This window comes from Rhea americana, unplaced genomic scaffold (genome assembly GCF_003343005.1).
Source record: "Rhea americana isolate MKP2758 unplaced genomic scaffold, rheAme1 scaffold_6, whole genome shotgun sequence".
NCBI lineage: Eukaryota > Metazoa > Chordata > Aves > Rheiformes > Rheidae > Rhea > Rhea americana.
Genome location: NW_028186756.1, coordinates 8,577,683 through 8,602,291, shown reverse-complemented (window position 1 = coordinate 8,602,291; position 24,609 = coordinate 8,577,683). Strand labels below are relative to the sequence as shown.

General features: G+C 50.3%; 1 long non-coding RNA gene across 1 annotated transcript; it reads left to right on the top strand.

Moving 5' to 3' along the window:
* Positions 1-2,134: 2,134 nt before the first annotated feature.
* Positions 2,135-20,804, top strand: LOC146587403 (uncharacterized). The gene is made up of 3 exons (XR_014897656.1): positions 2,135-2,381; positions 3,969-4,173; positions 20,765-20,804. It is a non-coding gene; the product is annotated as an uncharacterized LOC146587403 (long non-coding RNA).
* The last annotated feature ends 3,805 nt before the right edge of the window (positions 20,805-24,609 follow it).

Genomic DNA, 24,609 nt, shown 5'->3' with positions numbered 1-24,609 from the left:
TGCGGGGGCTGCAGGAGCCTGTGGTAGCACTGCAAGGACAGATGCTGGTCTAGCAGAGCAGATGGAGTTTGCCTAGGAAGGTACTTTTCAGATACCTACTTGAGCTCACAGTCTGCCTTTCGCTCACACTTGCCACTGCCAGCTTGAAATAGCAGCTGTTTTGGAAAAGCCAAGAGAGGTATAGCACCAGCAGCACTAGGGTGCTCAGGTAATGAGTGCCCTGGAGGACACAGCATGGGAAAAGTTGCTAGCAGCTAGTTTCCACGGGTGAGACTGGAGGGCAGCTGGCTGACATCTGCCCACCAAGGGAGCATGCTGGACTTTCCTTGCTGAGATGCTGGCCCAGCCTCCAGCATGCACGTGTGCTCCCGGCACAGCTGAGAGTTGCACCTTTTCCAGCTCCTACTTTTCCCCCTTTTCCCTTCCTCTTCCTCTGTCACYGGTTAAGCTGTTGTGAATGTCCTGCTGGCCTCTGGGCCATGCTGCAAGTTCAGCTCTACCTGCCAAAGTGCTTTGTGCAATGCTTCATACTTGCCTTGTGATGAGCCAGGGCTGGATGGGGGAAGGGAGAAGAGACGCAGGGAAGTGGGGCAGAGAGAGGGAGAAGAGGCAGCTGGTGGGGAGAAGTGGGGCTGCTCYGTGGGAATGGATCAATGTTCTCTGCCCCTCTGGCCCTTGGTAAGGACTATGTGCAGCGAGTGTGGCAAAGATGCCCCCAGAGAGAGGGTGATGGCTTCAGAGCAGYGTTCATCCCCCTGCAAGCGCAGGGCTCGGCGCTTTGAGCTCTGCCCTTCCTGCCCTGCCAGGTTTATGGCAGGAGATGGGTTATGGATGGGGAGAAACGACAGTTCGCTAAGCTCTGTCAAGCCTGGGGCTTCTCTGTACGACCAGCGTAGGAGGGCAAGAAGCAGTAGAGAGGCACTTGTGCTGCTCCGGGAGCCCGGGAGCCCCTGGTGCTGGGACAAGGGAGTGGGGAGCAGGAGACTGAGGTCACCCCTCAGCCAGGAAGTGTCTGCCGAGGTGCCTGGGCAAAAAGAAGCAGGGAGGGGGCTGCAAGCCCCGCTCTGCCGAGGCTGAGGAAGGCGAGGGAAGCCTCCGCTTCCTTCAGACCGTCTGAGGCCTCGGCATCCTCCCAGAGTGTTGGTTGTCTCACGGTTGCTTTTTCTGGAGCCCTGCGCCCCTGCTGGCTTCTCCGCAAACCTCCCACGCCGTCGCTGCGTGACGGGGCTGAAAGGCAGGCAGCACCCACGGAGGCTTTTCTGCTTCTGCTCAGCCCGCAGACGGAGCGGCACAGCCGTGGAGCAGGCGCCTGAGGCGGCTGGTTTGTCTGAGCACGGCTCAGCCTCGCCCCGGGGGARCGCAGCTCTCTAGCAGTAAGAGCCGACAGGCGCCCCTCGTCCTCGCTGCCCCGCGGGCCGAGGAGCGCTGACAGGCGAGTGAGCAGGTCCTGCCTGGGAGCTGCCCCCTCCCTCGACGATCTACCCCAGCGCTGCCCTCCCGGGGAGGGAGCCGTGCTCAGAGCGCTTTGTTCGACAGGCTCGCCGTGGTCCGGAGCCGTGGTCCGCGCGCCGGAGCCGTTTATCAGCCCTGATGCACGTTTAAGGCCAAAATGGTGAGCAGRAGCGGAGCGGTGTCTGCAGAACGGGCAAGCAGGGCAACTTTGCCATGGCCGCTACCAGTACTGCATTAATTAGGATAGAATAAATAATTCACAGGGCTAATAACAAAGGCTTGTTTTTAATGGTTCTGAAAAACCTGACTTGCTCTTGGAAAGGGGGTGAGGGAGGAATCACAAACTCTGCTGTCTAAACCAAACAGCAGCAGTGCACATGGGGCGGCTGGGCTGGGCTGGGCTGGCGACACTGGGGAATCTTTGCTGGCCCCTGCACAACCGCAGGGCAATGTGGCTCTCCCCAGCACCCGCCAGTGGTGAGAAAGCCCTGGGAGGATGAGGGCAGGTGGGATCAGCTTCTCCTTTGGACCTGGTCGCTTATTTTCTCCACTGGGGAGCGGAACGGCAGTCGGGCTACTCCCCAGTATGTTCCTGGCTCCCAGCAAACCCTGCTCAGGCCCTGCACAGAGCATCTTCTGCTCAATGCCTCCCTAACTCACCTCCTTCCCTCTACCTTCTTTCTTCTTCTACTTGGTGCAAAAGATTATCTCATTTTGCCTCTCTCTCTAATTTTGTCAGGCACCCTCCTCTCTCCAAGTGCCAGCACTTGGGGCCCCGCTGAGCTCTGAGCGGGAACTGAACTCTGCGGGGAATCCTCCCTGAACAAGGGGCGGCACCAGCTTGGCCCTGCTGCCTGGAGGTGCGATGGTTTCAGCTGCAGGACAGCACTCAAAGCCTTCGTGGAGGAGGGAGGCTTGCCTCTGAGAGGGTGAGTTGGGCACATCCAGCATCTCCTCTGTCCTCTCTTCAGGGCGTTCTTTCCTCCCGTTGTTCTCTCTGTATCCTTCTCTTTTGCTTCTTTAAACATTAACATGGATATCTTCTTGTGCCAGTGTTGTCCTTCAGCTTAAATATCCTTTCTTTTTTTTTTTCTCCTTCCCTGGTGTTTACCCTCCAGATGTATTTGTAGAGAAAAATCACATCACTGCCTGACTTGACTTTACAAGGCTGAACAAGCTATATTGTTCTATGTCCCTTTCCTGCCGTATGCCCTCCCTTCTCAGCTCACCTTTTCTGCTCCTTTTATCTTTTCTTTAAGGTGAATAGCTTTCTAGCTTAACCACCACATGGTGAGTGACCTTGGGCAAATCATTTCACTTCACTTCAAACCTCAGTTTCCCTACCTATAAAGAGAGGACAACTCCATCCTGCAACATGGATTGGGCTAGATACTGTCTCCAGGTAGAGGAGCGCTCTCTTGTTCTACAGGGAGGCTCATTTCTATACTCTGTGTGCTTACCTCTCAACAGAAACATAAACTGAAGTGATCTAGGACACAAATCCTGTCCCAGGCAATTACAGACAGCCACAGCATAGCTGCATAGGCCAAGTGACCATCCAGAGCATGCTGAATGCTTGTGGCTCAATCACGTGTAATCAAACTTCTTATGGCCTGTTATAAACTTAAAAGTGGGGCAAAAGTTGGAATCAGAAAGTCTTCCAGGGAAGAGAGCATCAGGTACCTGTCTGTTGTGTTGATGTTGATGAGTACATCAGTGAGCATCTTGACTGGCACATCACTGTGACTGCATCCCTCTTTCTACTTGTAAGACCTCACATCGACTTGCATTTCTCTCTTCTGGAGTCCCGTCACGCTCAKAATTTATTATATTTTTCTTGGACTCGCATACTTAGACCGTTTTCTTATTTGATCCTTCTCAACCAATGAGCCCTGATGTGTGGTGGAAACAACAGGGTTGTTCCAAACTCTGTGCTTGTGAGCTTGAACCTTGCACAATGCACGCCTCGTTCCTCTTTCTGGAGGCCTAGTGGCCATCTTCTGCTGGGTGATACTCTTGTCACCTTCTACCTGCTCCTGCTGCCTCCTAATTTTGAAGCAGTGGCAAACTTCATCAGCGTGAGGTCACTAATGGAAATGTTGGTATTTTGGTCACACAAGTTGTGTGCACCACAAATTGTGGTGACAAACCACATCTGTGAGGCACTCTCCTCATACCTTTCCACCAACCTCGTTCTCTCTGTTCCAAGACTTCCTTTCAGCACCTTTCTGGTTCTGTTCCCCATGTGTTCCCCCTCCAAGCCATCTCCTGCAGGGCACAGAGAGGTGCCATCACTCTATTCTCTTGGCTATCACATTAGCCTGGCAGAATGCGCTGTTGGGTAAATCCATTATGTGTTTTTGATCCCTTTTCCTTATATTTCTCTGTTGTTCATCATCCTTTTCTTCTAGCTACATGTGCTGAGATGGCACAAGGGGAAGGGTGCACCTTAAAAATAGGCATGTACATGGGAAGTATTTGCATGGCTAAATAGCCACCCTGTTGTCTGTATTTAGGCAAGAGACATTTCAGAGGAGCACAGGACAGCCCAAGCGCGGGTGCTATTGACACTGGAGAATGCAGCATATTTCACCGAGAAAGTGGATGTTTGAACAGACAAATGCAGCACAGCTCAGAAGTGCTTGTCTGGAGAGTGGATGTTTACACAGGGGAATGCTGCATTTGCCCTGCTATTAGAGCACAAAACAAATGTTTGCCCAGGTAAGTGCAGAGCCCAAAGTGGGAAGCTGAGGTTTTGCATTGAGCTTTTGGCTTTTGAGCYTTTACACAGTGAGGCAGTGTCTTGGCACATGCTGTGGGCTGTTTGTGCTGCTCTGGGCACCTGGAGGGAAGGTGAGGGACTGCTTGGGGTTGCTCTGCTGTGTACCTGCACTGCAGACAGTGCTGGGGCGGGGAGGGGAGCACTGGGCCTGCTCGGCTAGGGAGGCAAGGACTGACCTTATTTCTCATCCTGCTCAGGAATTAAAARCCATAAAGTATACACTGGTGAAAAATTGCTTTTGATATGTTTTTTCATCAGACAAATTCTCTTTTCTCTCTTTTTCTCATTCCAAGAAGAATCGGTGAAGATGGATGTCCTCTCCTCTCCATTTTAATCAAACGAATACATTTTCAAACTACCAAATTCCTTGGTAGCGTCTTTGGAGAAACTTTTGGGGCTGGCATTTTGGATTAATCACAGTGCTCCTTGCCCACTTGTGGGAGGTGGGAACTCGTGCCTCTCTGCACTTGGTGGTGGTAAAACACTGCCACAGATGCTCAGAGAGTTAAAGAAGATACATATCCCCCTCCTCCCTGCAGCTCTCACACTTTGAGATGCAAATAGTGCACTTGCTGTAGCAGTGTGTGCCTCCAATGGCTGAATGCTKCTCCTGTAGCTGAGGCGAGGAAAGGGGAGGGCTGGGAGGGCTTGTGGGTTGGGATGGGCTTGCGGGTTAGTTGTGTGGGATAAGGTCAACAGGGTCTTTGAAGAAAGCACACCAGAGATACCATCAAACCTGCCGCTGTGAGGCTGGCTTGTTCTCCTGTGTGTGTCATGGGTGGTGGGAGGAAAGCCTGTGGCTGCTGGGCACTGCCTCTGCCCTCCCTGTGCTCCCCAGCGCTGTGCATCCCGGCTTGGGGTGCTCAGGGAGAGCCCGGCCACCCTTGCCAGTGGCTGTTGGCAGTGAGGATGCTCCCCGTAGGCCCTGCTCCCGATGAGGGGAGGGTGTGTGYGAGGAGCCAGGCGAGGTGGCAGGGCCAAGTCAGCTCAGGGAGGGCAATTCCAAGGTTGCTTTGTAGCTACTGTTTTAACTTTGGAGCAGAAGTTAGTTTTTAGGCTCTCAACAGATAATGGAAATGGACCCAGTTGTTTTCTATTGTGCAAGAGAACGGAAATGAGAAGTCCCAGACAGCTCCATGAGAGCAAGATACCGCTGCAAAGTACCCAGAGATGCTTGGCCCCAATTGCTGTGGTCCTTGGGGCAAGCAGTGCTTCTCAAGTGCTCCCTGCTGCCCTGCTCTTTGAGGGAGATGCAGGAAAAGAGCCCCTTCCCTCAACAGCCTGAGGCCTCCCCTCTGTGACGKGAGAAGCCACTTTCCTTCACAGCAGCACTGGGATGACCATGGACTTTTCCAGGCAGCGGTGTCACCTGCAGATGTTGCAGGCTGGAGTTGTTGGCCTCAGACAGCTGGGTGGGTTTGCGTGTGCTGGTGCGACAAGCATTGGTTTCTGCAGGGCTCAGAGGGAACGGACTGCTGCAACGTCTGTGATGAGGGCTGCTGTTGTGGTTTCAGTGTTGGTGCTGGTGGGCTGGTGAGGAGGAGGCAAACCAAAATATTTATACCAGAAGATGTGCGCTTTTCTGAGCTGAAGCTTGGGCAGCGTCCCAGTCCCTCCATATGGGCTTGCAGACGTCACTTACCTGATCGCTTTCTCTCTTAGGCAGAGAGTGACTGGGTTACTTGATTTCAAGGAGGAAGCGAACCCCGGCATGAACAGGGCTCACCAAGGCAGCGCTGGAGATGGATCTGTTCCCAGGCTACTGGCCTCTGGAGGTGCCTGGCTGCTGGGCACTCTCCTCCCTCTGTGGGGAAAGAAAACCTGCTTTGCTCTCTCTATCTGCTCCCTCCTGCTGCAAAGTGCTAGATTTTGCTGGGCCATTTACGCCCTGTCTCCATTCCATTCCGGAGATGCAAGCCTCTTTTTGCTCTTCCCTGAGCACTTGCCTCCCCCACATCCTTGCTGGGGMAGGGGGCCCTGGACTGGCTCCAAAATCCCATGTGTGGGCTCGGTGCCCAACGTGGACCAGGGTGCTGGGATGCAGTCCCTGTTCAGTGCTGGCCCATCCATGCAACCTCCTGGGGCTGCTCTGCTCCCTATTCCGTACTGTGCACCCCTTCCCCAGAGCACCCTTGTCCCCCCAGCCCAGGCTGTAGACCCAGTTTTCTCTCTCACAATGTCCTAATGGTGCCTTTTAACAACTGTTTTTGGACTGCAGTGACCTGACAGAGTCCTGTGCCTCCGTTGCCTTCAGGGGAGATCCTCTGAGTGCATGCTCCTTCCCATGGAGAGACAGCTTGTGCGGGGGCCTCATTTTGAGATCATCCTCTGGARCGGCGATGTTAAATCTCCCAACCTGTAAATCGGAGACAGCCCCTCTCATCCTCTCTCTGACAAGATTTATGATGGTCACAGATAACTGGCTTTCATTATAGCAGTGCTCATAAATCCTCCCTTTATCCTCTTCCAGGCTTCTGCCATCATCGTCACCCACACGTTCACTGCTGCCTCCAGCTGTGGGTGATCCCTCTCTTCCTGTGATCCCTGCCTTCCCCTCTGGCTTCTGCCTGTTACCTCCCCTGATTCCATGCACAGATTGCTGCTCTCTCTCCAGGTCATTTTGCATCTTGGACCTCCCTCGTCTCTCCTGTGACAGGGCCAAATCCTCTGYGGGTGCAAAACTGGTGAGATGTCAAACGGTGTGGCAAGTGGCTCTTCATCTTTGGTGGTAGCTGGGATGCCTGGGGTAGATAAGTGCCTGGGGGATATGGGGATATAGAGAGTTGGTTGGTGTTTTGGGGAGGGAAGAGCCCAGGTGCTTGRCCGCTGCTGGCTGCCAGTCTGCCAGGGCGATGGGAGTTGCTGAGCATGGGCACTTGGCACTGGTGGGCATGTAAAGCCTCAGTAGGCAGTGACAGCTGCAGRCTTAGAGGTGTCGATGGCTGGGCTGTCCTGAAAGCCATCCTCTGGCATGGCTGGCCTGTCTGTCCCTGTCTGCTTCAGGCTGGCATGGTTCCAGTTGATCTGTCAGTACCTCACCCCACTAGACCTAAACACCACACAACTTTTCCTGTGKTCCTCATGTGATTTCTCCTATTGTTCCTCCAACCTTGTATTTAGTGTCTGATACTAAATGAATCCCCTCTCCTAAGCACTTGTCCCCTGACTTCTGTCCTGCTGGGACTACTCTGCCAGTAGGGTGCAATTTGGCCCTTTGTCATGCCTTCAGGTTTTAAAWAGTGTCTGACACTTTCTTGCAATTCCTAACTCATTCTTGAGATGATTTTGGCTCTGGCTGCCCAGTCCTGGTATTGATTAGTCTTTTTTATGTTATGAATACCATTCCTGTGTTTAGTTATTATGCAAGCCACGTTTCTGTGTTGCAAGAGCTAAACGATTAAAAGAAACCGAAGAGGAAAAAAAAGAAAGAAGAAAAAAGCCTCCAAATAAAATCAGACATTATGTCCTACTCATCTAATTGCCTGTGAGTAGAGACAGCAAATAAAAATCTGTCAAGACATCTTATTTCATTTTAAGAGCATTGCTTTGTGTAGGCTTCTGGTCCTAAATGTAGCGRATAAAGGTTTGACTGGGGTGTAGAGAAGACTGTGATGATTTTCTTCTCCCTTGAGAGCATGCTATTACCGCTCCTTTCTTTTCTCCAGGGAGGGGAACAGGATGAATGAGGGACAGGAATTTTACTGCTATGGGGCCTGGCCATGTTTGCAAAGCCCCAGCACAGTGTATACTGCTGGTTTGTGACTCAGAGAGAGTGGTTGCAGAAGGAGAATGGTGGGATGCTGCCAAGGGAGCAGGGCCAGCCCTGGAGGAGAGAGCCAGGCCACTGATGCCTAAAGCAGCAGATGATGTGACCCAGCAAAGGGAGGAGCTGATGGGCTGGGACTTGGTGCTTCCAAACASATATATCCCAGGAGCTATCGTGGAGCACGTTCCCCTGCCTTGGTGGGCTCATGGCCTTGCTCTCTCTCCAGATCTTGCCAAAACATTTATATTTGGAGTATGGGCACCTACCTGCCAAATGTGGATTGGCTTGAACAGCACTCTTTAGCGGCCAAGCTGCCGCAGGAGATGGAACAGGGCTTGCCCGCCATCTGTCAGAGATAGTGGCAGAGCTGTGATGCCAGAGTCCAATGTAAGCCTGAGCTGCTGTGGTTGTTGCCCCTCTGTTGGGGCTAGTGCAGCTTGGGGAGCCCCAGGGTGCTGGCGTGCCCCTCTGGTGCAGCACCCACCAAGGGATCTGGGCTGCCAGGSAGTGGCAGCCTCCACCCTGTTGGTGGACCACTTGGCGCTGCTGTGCCCAGGCCGTGCCAGCTAAGCAGGAGGGCTGGTTGGGATGCCAGGTTGAAAGTGGAGAGGAGTCCTGCCTTCTGTGGGTGCCAGGCTGGAAGGAAAGTGAAGACCCTGGGCTGGTTTTCCAGTCCATTTGGTCCCTCTGTGGCTTGCTGGAGAGGTTAAATTGCAGACACTATATGCCAAGCCTGGGTATCTTGTCCCTGTGCGAAGAAGCTGATGAAGAGCAGTTCTTAGACATGGACGCAGCTAAAATTGTTAGCAGAGTTGACAGAAGTGATGGAGAGGAGTCTGTCTACAGGGAGAAACAGTGCCAATGTTGGACACAGGAGCTCACACCAATTCTCCCCAGACCTGCTCGGGCTGTCTGGGCCCAAGATGGAGGGTTTGATTTGTGGACTGCAGCAAACGGAGGAAAAAACACTTTTGCAAATGGAAGTTGCTGAACTCCAGGTGGGCTGTTGTCATCAGCTGCACATCCCAGAAATGATGGTAAATAACCTAGGGATTGCAGAGTAAGGACTACACATCTCTGGATCTGCTTCTCATCCAACCCCAGGCTCTCTGTTCGTCACAAATGTGCTTGAAACAAGGTGCGTTTTCCCTCTACTTGCTTGCTCATTCACTAGATTTCCAAATAAGGTCAGTGCACATCTTAAGCAATGTTTCCCAAATTAATCCCCTGCACATAATCATCAAAGTCTTGTTATTGCAAGGCTATGCCTTACGCTTGTTYGGAGGTTAGTAGCAGCAGCTGTTACTGAATAATCGTTCTCATTAACTTGCCTTTGTACCCTTCTGCCTGAAGAAACCCTCTCTCCAAAACACAGCCTCAAGCACTGCTTCAAAGCTAAGTAAACAAGCAGAGCAAACAAGGAGAGAAGGGACCAGGGAGGCTAAAAACTCTTCCACCTCCTCCTCTTGGTCTGGGGAGCCCAGGCTCCATTGAGTCCTCCTGCAATCCAATGAGACCAGCGCTCTGCAGTTGCTTAGCTTGCTTGGAGATCTCAGCAAGGAGCAGTCACAAGAGAATCACTTTGGGTCAAAGGTTTGGAGCTCTGCTCTCACACTTAGCTCCTGAATACACACTTTAGCCTGCTCAGGGTTGCACCTGAAGGTGTCTGGAGCTCTCAGAGTTGCTGGGAACCTCCCGCTGCTTCAGTGTCCCCATTTCCTAACAGCTTTTTCCTCCCTCTATAGGAAGGAGAAGGGGGTTCAGAGCCCTATAAAGGGAAACAGGAAAAAAAAAAAAAAAAGTGCAGGTGGTAGATTGCCTGGTTCGGTTTGTGTGGTCAATGGACTCCTTAACTTTTCCCACTCTCTCCCATTCCCGGGTCTTCCTGATGGTTTCAACAGGATAGTGATGAAAAAAATAGACCACTTGGCACCCTCACCACAGCCCAAACCATGAATTGCAAGGGGTGAAGCATATTCTGACCTGGCTTTTTGCTCCTACAGGAGTGAGGTATCTGAAGGTTTGCTTGAATCCTGTATCTCCAACCATCCCCGTACCCTGCTGCTGCTCCCAAGACCCAGCTTCCTCCCAGCCTGTGCTGAGCTCCTTCAGCTCCAGCAATTGAGAGAAGGGGATTGCATGTGACCTAATGCCACTTCTGCTTGCAGAAGTGAAATCCTCCAAAAGGAATGACTGTTAGTCCCTCTGAATCAGATTTCAGGACAGAAAGCCCAGGCATAGACYTCAGTCAGGGGCATGCAAGTTGTTTGGACACAAGGTCTTCCCGGAGCCCCAAAGCAAAGATGTCACTCAGATGTGCCTAGAATTAGTGGGCTGTCCCTACTTATGCCTGTGCTCAGTTTGGTGTATACTGAAACAGAGCATCCTTCTGGGTACCAAACTCTCCCTGATGCTAAYGCTGGACTTCTCTCCTGTTTGGCTCTTGCCTCACTGATTTGTTTTCTGAGCGGGTTGGAAAAATGAGAATATATTAGATCTCACCCATAGGCATGCAGAAAGAGATTCAGAGTAGGGGGGGATAAGCCCTTTGTCTGTGGAAGGGGCCAGGAGCTGTAAGCAGAGAAGGTAGCCATGACAGGAGAGCAGTCAGAGCTTCAGGCGGGGTGGGGATGGCGCACTGTATTTCTGGCTGTGACATAATGCTCTAGGTTGAATGGGATGTGGAGAACTGCATAACGCAGAGAGCAAAGAAGGGGCAAAGGGACTTGGGTGCGGGAGGGATCCCTGTGAGATCTGTGAAAATGGAGCTATGACAGAAGCTGTGAAGTATAGGGGCTGTTTTATCTCTGGGCACCTTCTCCTTCTGCTAATCCTTAATGTTTTAGAAAAGCAGGATCCTCAGGGAGCACACTGCAAGTTGAGCAGCTACTTGCTGCCTTCTGCTCTTCTTTCTGAGTCTCTCCAGGACACTGACCAATTCTGACTTTTCTCTGATCAGTAGTCTCTTGCTGACAAAGAGCATACTGCCATGGAAGATGCAGAGGGAGAAGTGATAGATTATTCTTAATTGACCGGAACAGACAGAGCTGACCTTCAAAGAACAAAGCAATGAATTTTCAGAAAATGGGGGGAGTACCTTGTGGATTTACTACTGTCTGGTCTTAAAGGCCTGACCTCCACCACCCTTCTCCTGCTTCTGTAGAAGTAGAAAGAACAGGAGGATCTGCTGGGGAAAGCCCTGATTTACAGGTGTCTCCCAGCCATTAGCACACATGAGATTTCACATGTCTTCCCTGCCAGCCCAGGGCTGATTGTTCGTAGCTAACGGCCAAGACGGAGAGCGAGCAGACACACAGATGTGGGAATGGCACAGCAATGGATAGAGGGACACCGTCTTCACCAAAGTGCTCTCTAGGCTCCTCTAGAGAAAGAAAATCCTTTCTCAAGGACCAGGAACTTCATTAAAGACCTCTAGAGGTACCTATTGTTTTCTGTTGGTGGTGGTGTTTTGATAGTTCAGCTGGGAGATGGCACTATACCTTCCAAAATGGAGTGAGAAGTTGGACAGATTTGTTAAGCCTTGAGTTGGCAGGGGGGAAATTACCATATAGATTTGCAGTGCTCCATCACTGAGGTGGGGACCGGTCCAGCCTGGGGTATGTGCCAATTCCAGAGTGACCTGGAGGATCCCAAATCTCTTGCTCTCTTTGAAACAGGGTAGTGTGCTAAGACAGAGGCAGCATATGGCATCTGCCTTTCTCTCCACTTGATCAAACCTTGTTCTTGAGACATCTGGGAGTAGTGGTCAAAGCTCCCTGTTGCTGGTGCTGCAGGGCTCGAGCCGTACAGAGAGGGAAGAAGGGACTGAATGTGAACCCCACCCTTCTGTGGGGTTTATAGTTCTATAATGCCAATAGTCACCAAGAACTAGTTGGCAATGGGGGAGGATTTGTACCAGATGCTTGATCACTTGATATCAGCAAGGCCATGCTGATCTTTTGCCAGCTGTAGCATGGCCCCTCCTGCAGACTTGGTTGTGTTTATCCAGTACTAGTTGAAAATGAAGAGAAGAAGATGATACAAGTAGGAAGGAGGAAAAAGAGGTATTGTTCCCGGAGAGCAGTTCTGTGAACACTGGACAGTTTCTTGTGGGCCAAGCCAGAGGCACAGTCAGGGCTGGCTTGCTTAGCTTAGCTTTCCAGCTGAAACGGCTAGGCAATGGCCATGGTGTTTGTATCTCACAGAGCCTGGGAACAGCAAGGCCAGGCCCCAAGTACCACTTAAGGTCTTCCAGCACTAGGAAAAGAAGTGGCATGAGGGGGCAATGCGTCAAGAACAAACAAGGCAGTCTTTTAGCTGCAATCTGAACTTGATAGTCTCTCTGGGAGCTGTGTGTGCATGCAAAATCCTCTGTTACTGAATTGCTGTGTCTTGGCATTAATCTCTCCTCTCTTCTCCTTGGGGCAAGAATGGATCCCATCTAATAAGGGAGAGAAACTATTGCTGTGCCGCTTGGAGTCAGTGCGCTGACAAAATGCGTCTCCTACAGGAAGAAGGCATGATTTCCAGAGGGCAGCACTGCTAGCTTTGCTAGTAGGCATGACAAGCTTCTGCCTGGCATCTCCATGGTTTGCCATCTGCAGTGTTAAGGAGGGAGAGGAGATGAGGAGTGACAGACTGACCCTCTGGGTGGTGAGTATCTGCACAGAGAAGGCATGGGGTGAATGGAGAGAGCTGAGGAAACCTTGGAGTGATCTGCAACACAGAAGGGTCTTCCTAAGGCAAGAGCTCCCCTCACAATCCTCTCCTGCTCTGGGATGCTTCACCAGATGCCTCAAGACACGYGTGGAAATGTTGTGGGATGATTTTAATTGCTAGTGATGCAGTGTTTCAGCTGATGTGCCCAAATGTCTCCTGAGGACCTGGACTGCCTGCTTACTCCCATATTTCCAGTGTGCCTTACACCTGCAGCTCAGTGATACCCAAAGCTAGCATGGTTTTCAGTCTACAAAGACCACTTTTTCATCTTCTTTGTGATAGTGCCTTGTTGCTGAGATGCCCTTGCGCCCTTCCTGAGCAGATCATTCTCCGCCCTTTGGGATTAGTCTGAGCCTTGACTTTCACCTCCTGAACCATGATGTTTTTCCCTGGGTTGGTGATCTCATCAAAACTCGTCTACTTGGAGAATGGCTCTTCCCACAACTTTTTAGAACTCAGACTTTGTCTCCCAGTGGTCACAGAGGTGGTTGGAAGAGAAGATGAGAGACTGTCAAGGAAGGAGGAGAGAAAGAGAGCAAGAAAAAGAGGAAATGTGATTCTGAACCAGAGGACCAGAGCACCAGAGTGCACCAGAGGAACTGCATGAAGGACTCTGCCTCTGGCTGTCAACTCACAGACCTGCTCTGTGCTCTGACTCTGAGATCAGCACCTTTCCCTTGCAAAGCGGAGTGGATCATTTGAATGATGGATGTCTCTGAAGCATCTGATCATGTGAATGCAGGGATGCCTCTAAGTGTCATTTCCCTCTTTGGGACAAGATGGGCTTTGATCATAACTAATTTGGCTATTTGATCATACTGCTTGTGTACGGACTCTGGTTGTGCATCAAAGTGACTAATTAGAAGCTATTGCCTTTGATGTGGGGGTGTCCTATTAGCTGAACATGGTGGGTTAGAGCGCTAACTCCTGCTGGCACTGGGGAAGCGGTGTGCTCAGAGGATGTTCTCTGTGCTAAGCTGCCTGTGCTTACTGGAAGGTAGTAAAYGTGCTTTAGGGATGCTTTGGAGAAGCAGCACTGGCAAGCGCTTGGCCAGGAGGAGCAAAGTGACRCAATCCCTTGTGGTGGCACAGAACTTGTGCACTTCCCCAGGTGATGGGGCTCTAAGGTGCTTTTGGGTGGCATGATTTTTATTCCTTTTTGCTGTGTATCTTCTCTAGAAATTAATGAAACTATCATGGACCTAGAGCAGCCAGACTTAGTGGGGTCCAGCTGACTGAGCAGTAGTGTCTGTGTTGTGGCTGCTCCCTAGAGATTGAATCRGTCGATCAGGAGTTGAGGGCAGGATTCATCTCCTCCTAACCCAGCCCTGTGAAGACAGATACAGTCTTAGCTGGGTCACAAGAGCAATAGACTCAGCCCGGGGTCTCTGGGGAAGCTACTCCAGGACAGGACTCTCCTTCTGTAGCCATGTTTGTGATGTAAGTAACTGCAGCTGATGAAAATGCCAAGAAATTGCATGTTCTCTTCCCAGAAACAGGGCTAAGTACTTTTCTCCTGATCCTAGATAGAATGAGAGGCAAAACCCACGAGTTTAGTCTCTTGCACTGCATGAGGGCTGGTAAAATGGAGAAGGAGAGAAGTGTAGCTGTAACAGAGTGACCCAGCCTTTCCCTGGCTAGGTGCCTACATTCCTCATGTTATCAAACATGTACATGTGATATTGCAGCTGTGGTTTGGCAGTGCAGAGATCAGAGAAAGCAGTTTCACAGGGAGGTGAGGGAGAGGATGAGCCCTGTCTAGGGACGAGCCCTGGGTCCTGAGAATGCAGATATCTGCACTGGAGCTGCTAGGACTGGCTGTGCAGGCCTTTCTCTCATACTTTCGTGATCTTTATACTGTGACCTGCAACATGCTGTGCCCAAAAGAACTGCTATCCCCAGGCGGATAGAGCTGCAGTGAAGTCAGCAGGGTGCTACAGTGGCTCCTGGTGTCTGGACACGAGGTGTTTCAAGCTCAGGCGCTAACTGGCTTTTTCCTCCTGTTGTCATATCTCTCAGCTCCTTTTTATGCTGTCAGGAACATTCTGCCTTGGCAAATGATGATTTAATGCTGTAGCTCCTGGTGGAAATACAAAGTATGGCCCTAGGGAAAAAAGCATCAGTAAATCACCTCAGTGTGGTTGGTTTCCAGGGGTGGGCAGCTCCAGGGACCCCAGGAAGGGTGGGCTTGGACCGGGCTGATACAGCAGCTYTGTGGTGGCCAGGTAGGTAGCAGCTCTATGGTGTTTGTTCTTTATGCACATCTTGAGGATCTGAAACAGCCACCTCTACCATCTAAACTACAGCCTGCAAAGGGACTAATGAAGGTCCTCTTCTCCAAAGGCTTTGGCAGCATTCTTAGGATGGCTGGGGCATCTCTAGGATGGCTATGCATCCTATGATAGAGCATCGCTATGATGTCCCAAAGCATTGCCAGGATAGTCAAGACCATCGCCAGGATAATTGGGAGCATCCTTAGGATGGTTGGGGGCTGGTGCAGCAGCTGTGGGGAAGGAGCATGGAGGATAGGTGTTGAGAACTCTGCCAGGGGGTGTGGAGTAACTGGACCCACCTGAAAAGCTGGAATGCTGTGGTTTTGCTTTGTATTTCTTTTGCCTTACTTCAGATCTTGGTACTYGTCAGGCTCCAGACTGTGTCTTCCTTGGCAGTGTACTTTTGAGATCCAGCTCTGTGCCACTGGGACCCCTTCCCAGCCATCTCCACCATGTGACACATTGAATTGTACATGAAGGGTGATCACAAGGGGAAGTCTTGTTGTGAGAAGGAAGCGTATCATCTTCAAAGGAGGTGCCCAAAAGAACAGCCTTCTGCAAAATACTCTTCCAGTACTTTGGTTGCTGCTTATGTATTTTTYCCAGGCTTTCTGTAGCTTTATACAAACTTCACATTATAAATAATGCATTAAATTGGGGGCTTCTGGGTTAAATCCTCCAAGTGGTTGTTATTTTCCCTCTGCCACTTGGGATCTCTGGAAGAATGCCGTCCCTAGTATAAGTTTAAATTATGTGGAAATGTGGGAAATATTAAAATCTTTTCTACCTCCATTTCATTAATGACTTTGCTTTCTGAAGAACTGGCAGCCTCATAATGGAGCAGATTTCCACAGTGCAGAGTGCTGTTGTCATTCCTGTCRGGAAGTCCCACCTGAATTCACAGATTATCTACTTCTACTTTTCACATCCTAAATCTTTATTATTGTTATTATTACTGGGCCTATGCAGGTTTTCACAGGTTTTCTGGTGTTTTTAATCCATGCTTTCCTTTGGGAAAAAAAAATCTGGAGAAGATGTCTCCCTGCTGATTTGTGATCMCCACACCACGCCCCATAGCACATCCACTAACTCCTGAAGCGTCCCTCAGACTTTTTGCTCTGTAATTTCTTCTGTCCACTCAGTGGGCATATTTACCCCTTATCTGTAGTCCTTTCTTCCTCTGACAGCCTCTGCAGAGCCCTGTCAGACTTGTCACACTGGAGATTTACCCTTATTATTGGTGCTGTTATTTTTATGGTTATACTTGTTCCTCCCAAACAATGGGAGGAACATATGTGTGTGGGTTTTTTTTTCCCCCTCACAGACCTTGCTGAAGAAGTGAATCTGACCTCACATTAGTGTAGCCTTCATGTGAGCAAGTATGGTGCTGTTGATCTCACTACCATTATGTTTTTTRATGTTAGCTTAGCTGTACAAACTTGTAAGTCAGACTTCTTTAAAGAGTGTCCCTGCTGAGCAAGCATGGCAAAAGAAGGCTAGGGAAGGAGGACGCAGCATGCCTAAGTGAGGATTTGTATCTGGAGGGAGAGGTAGTTCATTGTAAAGAGGGTAAACAATTATGAATAATGCTGCATTTTCATTACCTGCCATCTMTCTCAAAACACACATATAAAATAATAAACTCACAGCAGTCTTGGCTAAAATGATTGGTTTTGGAAGCACTTATTAATTCTGKAACGTCTGCACCATGTAATAAGCCTCATGACCGCTTGCATTATTCAAGGCAATGAGCCAGCAGGCAGCGAGACAGTACAAGAGGCATGCCCCAATAGTGGATACTGGGAGCTGCTGTGCTCCCAGCTGAATTTGGGAGGAAAAAAAATCACAGCAGATTTTTTTAATGACATAGGGAAACAGTGATAAACTATACCAATTGAGGAGCAGCAAAGATCATCCAGCCCAGTCTCTTTGGGCTCCTCGTTCCATGGGGCGTCTCCAGGACCAGCAGATGTGATTAAACTCAGGTTCAGAGATTGGTCTGGGTGGAAAGTGCAAAGTGGGGTCTCTCCTGCCTGTGCCTAGCTGCCCGTGTTCATCATGCATGTGGGAAGCTAATGCCCTTCAGACCTCCCTCTCTAGCCAAATTYGATTTGAGCAATGAGTTTAGAAGTTGTAAGGAGTGGAAGGAAAACAAGAGACACCAAAGGTGTTTGAGCCTGGATACCATATAAAGCCAGGGGCTTTCTGGTTGAGAGTCTACTCTTRAAGAGCTGAAGCTGAAATGAATGAGAGCTGCAGTTGCCAGCTGGTGGAAGGAGCTGGCRTTAATGGGCCAGCTCTCACCCAATATGACCCTGCCTAGCTCYGTTCCATGAACAGTGCTGTGCTGGCTCTGCACATCCCCTGCTCATCTTCCTTGCTCCAGGCTCTAGGGACAGAGCCATAAATGATTCAGATAAAAGATGGTAACTTAAACAGCATCAGAGCAGAGCTCATGTGTAATCCCAGGTCACTGAGCTACAAAATGGAGACCAAATTCTGGTGATCCCAGCCAGGGTGAGCCTGGCCCACCTTGCTCCTGGGTTGCTGRCAGCTGAGGCTGGTAGGCTAACACTGAGCATTGCTCACAACCTGCTTCTCTGAAGCGCCTTGCCTGCGATGGGTGTCCGGGGGGGGCGAGTAGGTCACAGGATCTTCAGGATCCCGGGCTTCAAGCTTACACTCACCCTTCCCAGAGGCATTTCAGTCTCCACAAACTGCTTCACAAGGTTTGAAGGTGGCTTGCAGAAACCACAAAGATAAGCACAAGTGGGGAGCAGCAGAGATGGAGCCAGTCTGTCGGTGTCCAGGGAAGGCACTAGCACCAGCGTGGGTAACTACAAGCCTCGTGGGATCGTGTGAATGAAGGCAGCTGTGCGCCGGGCGCTGGTGTGGCAAGGCGCCTCTGCAACCCATGGGGAGCAGAGCAGAGCTCACAGAGCTTTGATTTGTGTTCACAGAAACAAAGTAAAATCACCAAGAGAAATTACCTGGGAGGACATGCACAGACATTTGTGCATATTCCCTGAGAGAGAGGAGAGGATGGAGGAGCTGAGAGAGGTAAGACTAAGGGCGTTGGAGAAGTTCTCCATCTTTGAAAATTGTTTTTAAGTTAAAAACTGGAAAACTAAAATTGGGAAACCCCTTGGAGGATATGCAAAAACAAAGCTGAGTAGAGTTTCTTTAGATCCTGTGGAATTTAAGACAGATTTGTCATCTAGCTGTCAAACCCACTGGAAATGTCTCACTCTCTATTAATAGTTTCATAGATTGTAGAGATTTTCCAGCTCAAAGAACCGTTCCGTTCATCTCCTCTGACTTTTCTCATGAAGTGGATTATTCCTGTATCCAGTCCATCAATCCTGGCTGAGCACAAGTGTATCTTGTGCAAGGATCTCTGCTGAGATCTAAACACTCAGAGGCACAGAGAATCAGTCGCCTACTCGGTGAATTCTTGCGGTGGCTAATTGCTCTCTCAATTAACCATGTCTTTCTGAGCATAGCAAAGCTTTCCAGCTGCAGCCTCCGGTACTACAGGCAGGGATTCAGTGAGGTTAAAGAGCTCTTAATCATGAGGAACTGKTTTCCTATCTAGAGACTTGATCAATTCAGTGGCTTTTAGTCTGTGATCTGCTGACCTGTGGGGTTTTTCTGGGTCCTTGGAAAGAGTCTCTGCAAGCTGCCTGGGAAGAGCTGGCATGACAAGGTACTTCAGTTAATTACACATGGGTCATYACTAGAAAAATTTTAGCGGTCTGCTAAAAGGGAAACTAAAACTGCTGGTCTGTGGCTATTTCTCTGGGGGAAAATAATGGCTCATGGTCATTGCGGTGGCTGCAGCCACGTGTTACCAGCCGGTGGAGGAGTGAGCACGGTTTCTGGAAGGAGAAAGGGAGAAGCAGAGCAGGGTGGCTGTGTGCTGGGGAAGAGCCCGTCATGCTGTTTGGGGGCACCTTGGGTCCCTGTCCCCAGCAGCATGCAGCGACACACGCCTGTATAACAGCAGTTATATAGCAACTGAGTGTGAAATGTGTGTGCTTGTGTGCCTGGAGCTTGCTCCTCTGCCTCGGCTGGGTGACAAGTCCGGAAATCAGTGAGGAAGATGTTGATCTTATCCAAACTGTGGCAAGGTGGCTGTTTGCAAGGCTACGTAGGGGTGGTGGGACACCCACTCTCCCGGGGAGGCTGCAGAGGTCCGTGCCTCAGCTCCCTGAAGAAAGCGCAAGAAGCGTGTGCTCTGCGGTGGGGAGGAGGCTGAGCTGCTCTGCAGGGGGGCACAAGGCGTTYCCCCCACCGCTTCCAGCAGCCTGGGGCCTCTGCTCGCCTTCCCTTTGGCAGCGAGGGAGCAGCAGGGAGCTGCTGGGGCGGTGGCGGGGGGACACTGTGCCGGAGCACTGGGCCTTGCCTTCCCAGGGAGCCAGCCGCAGACAGCCATGCCAAGCCCCACAAGTAAAAGCTAGTAAAACCTTCCCCGTGCTCCCGCGGCTTCTCCACGCGGCTTGTTACTGCTGCGTCCTGAGAAGCTGATTTAGAAGTGTTATTGGGGCTGGGACGTTTTTACGAGATGCTGCTTTCACACCCCACCGCTCAAAGCCCATGCTGCCTTAATTACAGACTTGGAGGGACACAGTGCCAGACGACTTAGAAACGCCTCAGGCAATGCTCTGCAGGGCTTCTGGGGGACATRGTGTCCTGAATAGAGGCCACCTGGTGAGCACCTTTGGGTGGGGGCAGCAGGTCCTGAGTTTGCCAGGGTGCTGGCAGTCCCAGCCAGGAGAGCAGCTGCAGGCTGAGAGCCACCGTGCCTTGCTGCCTGCGCCCCAGCTCCTGCAGTCTCCCAGGACTCACTGYATGCCGGCCGGTCCCTCGTTGGGGGGAGCCCTCTCCTGGGTCCTTTCCCACCTCCGTCTGCTTCTGAGGGGAGTTGAAGCCCCTCACTCCAGCTCAAATGGCCAGAGCTCAGATCCTGGGTCTGACCTGGCCGTTGGTTGCATCCGTACTTGTGACCTGGCCTCCAAACTGTGGACACACCTCTGCCCCAGGACCCTTGTGGTCTAAGGGCAGTGCTGCAAGGGGGAGAAGGACCTATTTGTAGGGCAGAATTATTTTTCATGGCTTGTCCTTTCAAAGCACCTGGGCTCCTTGGATCGTTGTGCTAGTTCTGCCTGGGGATAATCCATCATAAGACAAGTGTGCAAGTCTCTCTTTCCACTGGGCTGTATTTTAAAGTGATTGTCCTTGGAGCCGAAGTAGTTTGGATGTACGACTCCAGCAAAAGCGAGACCTACAGTAAATGAATGCAGCTATGGGCTGGAGTGGAACTGCTCAGCCTTTTGCTTTCATCTAGCATCTACCTATATTTTCCCCAAATTAAAACATACTCCAGTATCTGCCATACCTCTCTTTTTCTTCTGCCAGCTGAATGCTCTGATGCACAAAAATCTGCACATRGCCTGTACTTAGTAAATAATAACAAAATCATGTATTAATTTAGTTAAATTTCTTGTGACAAGCAGGCAAGATAGACATGTTCAATGCACAGATGATAAAAATTCATATTTTTTTGAAAAGAGCAGCAAATCTAATCTGTCCTTTCTGATGGAGAACTTCATGAATTGTATAATCTCCAAACGCTCTTTAATCACTAAACCTAATTACTGGAGTTAGTTACATCCAGATTTACATTTGCAACTGGGAGAGCAAGAAATTGAGAATTTTAAATAAGCATGTAGATCTGTCAGACAACTTTGTTAACTCTTCTTTTCCCAGCAGAGTGCTCTGTGATCTGAAAGGAAGAAAGTCCAAGAGGCCCTGCATGAGTGATGTACTGTGGTTTCTAATTGCCAAGCAGGTATGAGCTGCAAAGCTTCCTTGCAGTAATGAAGCATCTTCTTTTAGTTTATTCAGAGCAGGTCAGGAGGTGATGTGATAATAGTCTGGAAGTACCTACATCCAGGGAGAAGCTTCTGGGAGGCTCTTTAATCTCTCAGACAAGAGCTTGATGAGATTGGGGAGTTAGCCAGAAAAAAGGTTAAAGGTATGGCATGCAATGTGAGGTTAATTAACCAAAGGAACAGCTCCCCAGGGGGGATGTCTGCTGCTTTCTACTGCACTTATTTTGGAGAAGTGATACAGTTCCCACAGGCGCAGAGCAGGAACCCTGGCAGCTGCTGGAGCTGCCACTTGTACCCCACGGGGATCTCTGGTGAGTAGCTTGTGCCCGTCCACCCCAGCCTCCTTCCTAGCAGAGCTAGCATATTTATCCGGGAGCTAATCTTGATCTCAAGTTTCTAGGTGGGCCTGGCACGTTGTGTGTTTGTCCCTGGGCTTTGCACATTGCCTTCTTTTCAGCTTATTGCCYGATGCTTGGTTCAGAATGGTTCCTGGGAATTTATGATACCCTGGGAAGAGCTGGTGAGTCAGGAGGCAGCCAGTCATTAATTCCCAGTAATGCTGAGGACTGAGTTTGTTACTGTTATCAGAAGATGAAATGACGTGGAACGAGATTTGTTTATTTTTCTGAGGCTGGTGCAGTTTGCTTTTGCAAAACACCCTGCTCTGGGGGCACCCATGCCAGTGTTTGGCAAGTGAGGAGTGCGAACCCTCTTGCAGCGGTGTGTTCAGTGCAGTGCGGTGTGTTCAGCGCAGTACTGTGCTGCAGGTTTGAAACAAGAGGTTGCCTCAAGGTCACATCGCTGAGGTTCAGCTCTGCCATCACTAGGAAAGGAGAGCTCTTCTTGCCCTGGTAGATCTTTTTTTTTACTCTGCTCCATATGTAAAGGGCAAGTCTCACAAGCTCTTGCAGAAAGAAGAAAAGATTCACAGGAATCCTCCTGTAAAGGACTGCTCTGAATTGGAAACTGCATCTGTTCCAGAAACTGCCTCCGTCTTCCTCACACCTCCCTCTGGGCTCAATCTTTGTGCCTATTGCAGTGCCAGGAGAGCAGTTGGTTGGCTGTAGACGATTCAGTGCAATTCCTCCCATACCAGAAGCTGCAGGGTGCCCAGGAGGAAGTGGAGAGATGCCTGTTTAAAAACTGTTTAGCAGATTACAATAAAGTTAATCTAGCAGTTACCATAAAACCTTTAGGAGTAGTCCTGAAGGAGTCGTCCTTCTCTTTTCTAATGTCCCTAGGTGCATGCAGCACCTGTGAGACCAACGGCAGTTCCTAACGCAGGCCCAGCACAAACAGGTGCTGCAAAGCCATTTAATTCCTCTAGTCCATGTGCTGGTACACTAGGCTTGGGAAGTCAGTTCAGGTTTTAATTTCCTTTCCTTTCCTTTCCTTTCCAGGAACCTAATGCAGACAGCATGATGTGGTCACTCTCCCTTTCCTGGTCAGTGCTTTGGCAAATCTGTGCTGGCCCAGAGAGGAAGCAGCCAGGATGAGCTGAGCCCCGGTTCTGTGTCCCCCTCCTCTCGCCAGGGAGGGCAGCAGGGGTTTACATGGATGGAGGGATGCTGATTAATTCAAATACTGCCAGCACTGAAGGAGGGACAAAAGCACTGATCCAAGYTGGAGGCTGGGCAAATAGAGACACTGATCGCTGGAGAGTTTTACAAGGATAATAAAAAACATTGTAATAAATTGCCATGAATATTTCATGGCTGGTGTAGCACTGACTTGATATATCATTGAAGAGTGATGGGGTTTTTCAACATTGGGATGCAAATGGAGAGTGCGTTCTATATTTTACAGGTTTTYCCCCAGACATGCTATGTTTTCTAAAAATCGGCTTGACTGGGAGCTTTTGATATGAGAAACACCTTCAGGGCTGTGGTTAGAGTAAAAAGAAAGGCACAGGCAGCACCACAGGATTGTCGGTGCTGGAGACGAAAAACTCCACGTAGATCAAGCAGCCTGTCTCCCTGAATGGCAGGGAAGCCAGGCAGGCTCCCTGGGGGGAAATAACGCACCGTGCTTCCTCGGAGCAATGCATCAGGAGTCAAATTCTCCCTCAGGAATGCAGGGTGTCTGCAGCATGGCTCATGACTCCTCCCTGGGCCAGGAACTGGCAGTACCCAGACCAAGGGGAGAAAGGAAGTAAAGGAGCAACTCCAGTGGCGGCGGGAGATGCAGCGGGGAGGACTGCAGCCACCCTGCAGCAGGGTCACAGTGTGCATTCAGCTTTGGGTCCCACCAGGGACTGCTCCCAGGTGGAGGGCAAGGAGATGGCTGCAGGTCCCCAGGTTGAAGGTTGCACTCCATTCGTTTCTATTGAGCATGTTATGCTTGGTCCCTTACGCCGAGCCAGCTGTGGTATACAGGCTGGAGAAAGGAAATTCTTTGCCTTCAGCATAAGGTGACGTGGGGTACGTTGAGGATAGGACTTGATCAGCTGAATCTTTTTCCTCAGAGCAATGAGGAACTCCTCAGTGCAGGTACTACTGCTGTGAAGGGAACTGGGATGAAGTTGCAATGGGAGTTTTCAGSTTGGACCATCTGGGCAGCTGGGGACCTGGATGTCAGTGGCAGAGCTTGCTGGCCCTGCAGTCCTCCTGCCACCTCTTTTGCTGTGGTAGTGGTGCATGTTGCATCTTTGCAAGTTTGCATGTTGGAAAACAGTTTCTAATAAGCAACCTATCTGCTAACCTCCCCTCCACAATGTCTTGTTGGCAAAGGGAGCAAAGTTGTGGCTTGGTAGAGGATATGGAATACCAGAGAAAAGAAGCCTTTGGAGATGCCTTGCTGTGGAAAGGAACAGGTAAGAAGATGGAGAGTGAGCTGAAAGGGGTGTTCTGCAGAGGTGTGCTCTGCTTTATCTGCCTTAGGATAAACTTGACTCTTTTCACAAATTCTTCTGTCTGGGCTTCTGTTCTCCTGTTCCTAAAGCAAGTTGAGGAGCATTCAGAGCCCCCTGAGTGAGCAATGGTGAGAAGGACCCTCAGAGTGCYGCCTGTATCAGTAAGAACCAATGGGTTACTAGCTACTGCCATTTCCAAATCCTGCTCTGCTGTAAAGCATGAATGGGGAGCACTCGTCTTCTGGCCGCTCTGCCTGTGAGGAGTCCTTCTGGGCTGTGAGTACAACACTCCACCAGGGACTATTTTGCCTCTTGACTTCGCAAATTGCCAGTGATCCCACTGGGGCTGATTTGGGTTTTCCTTTGGTCAGTTCCTCCCTGCTGCACTGCTGAACTGGTGGCACCAAGGACACTTATCCTGAGTGTTTGTTCCCCCGAAAGTTGCTCTGTGGCCTTTGGAGTCCCAGGGCCTTGATCATGTCTTTTCAGACAATAACTTCAGGTTTCCCAGCAGCGCTACCAAAGTTTCTCTTCCCTGTTTTCATCTCCCTCCTGCTTACCCTAGCAGGTTTTTCTCTGCTCCCAGGTACAGATGCTGCCTATGAGAGCACTTATGTGCAGTGCCATTTTCACCAACATGTTGACAAATAAACGGCTCACAACTGTCAGCAAAGTGCATTGGCAGGGCGAACCTTTGCTGATGCATTCGGCCAGGTGGCATCTCTGTGGAGCTGGGCCCATCAAACCACAAGTACCTTTCCAAAAATAAAGAAAATCAATGAAAAATTATAGAATATATACATTTGCTTTTAAAGTCTGAACGTCAATAACTTTGTGAGCTAGTTATTCCCCCAATGGCTGCTGTCTGTTGA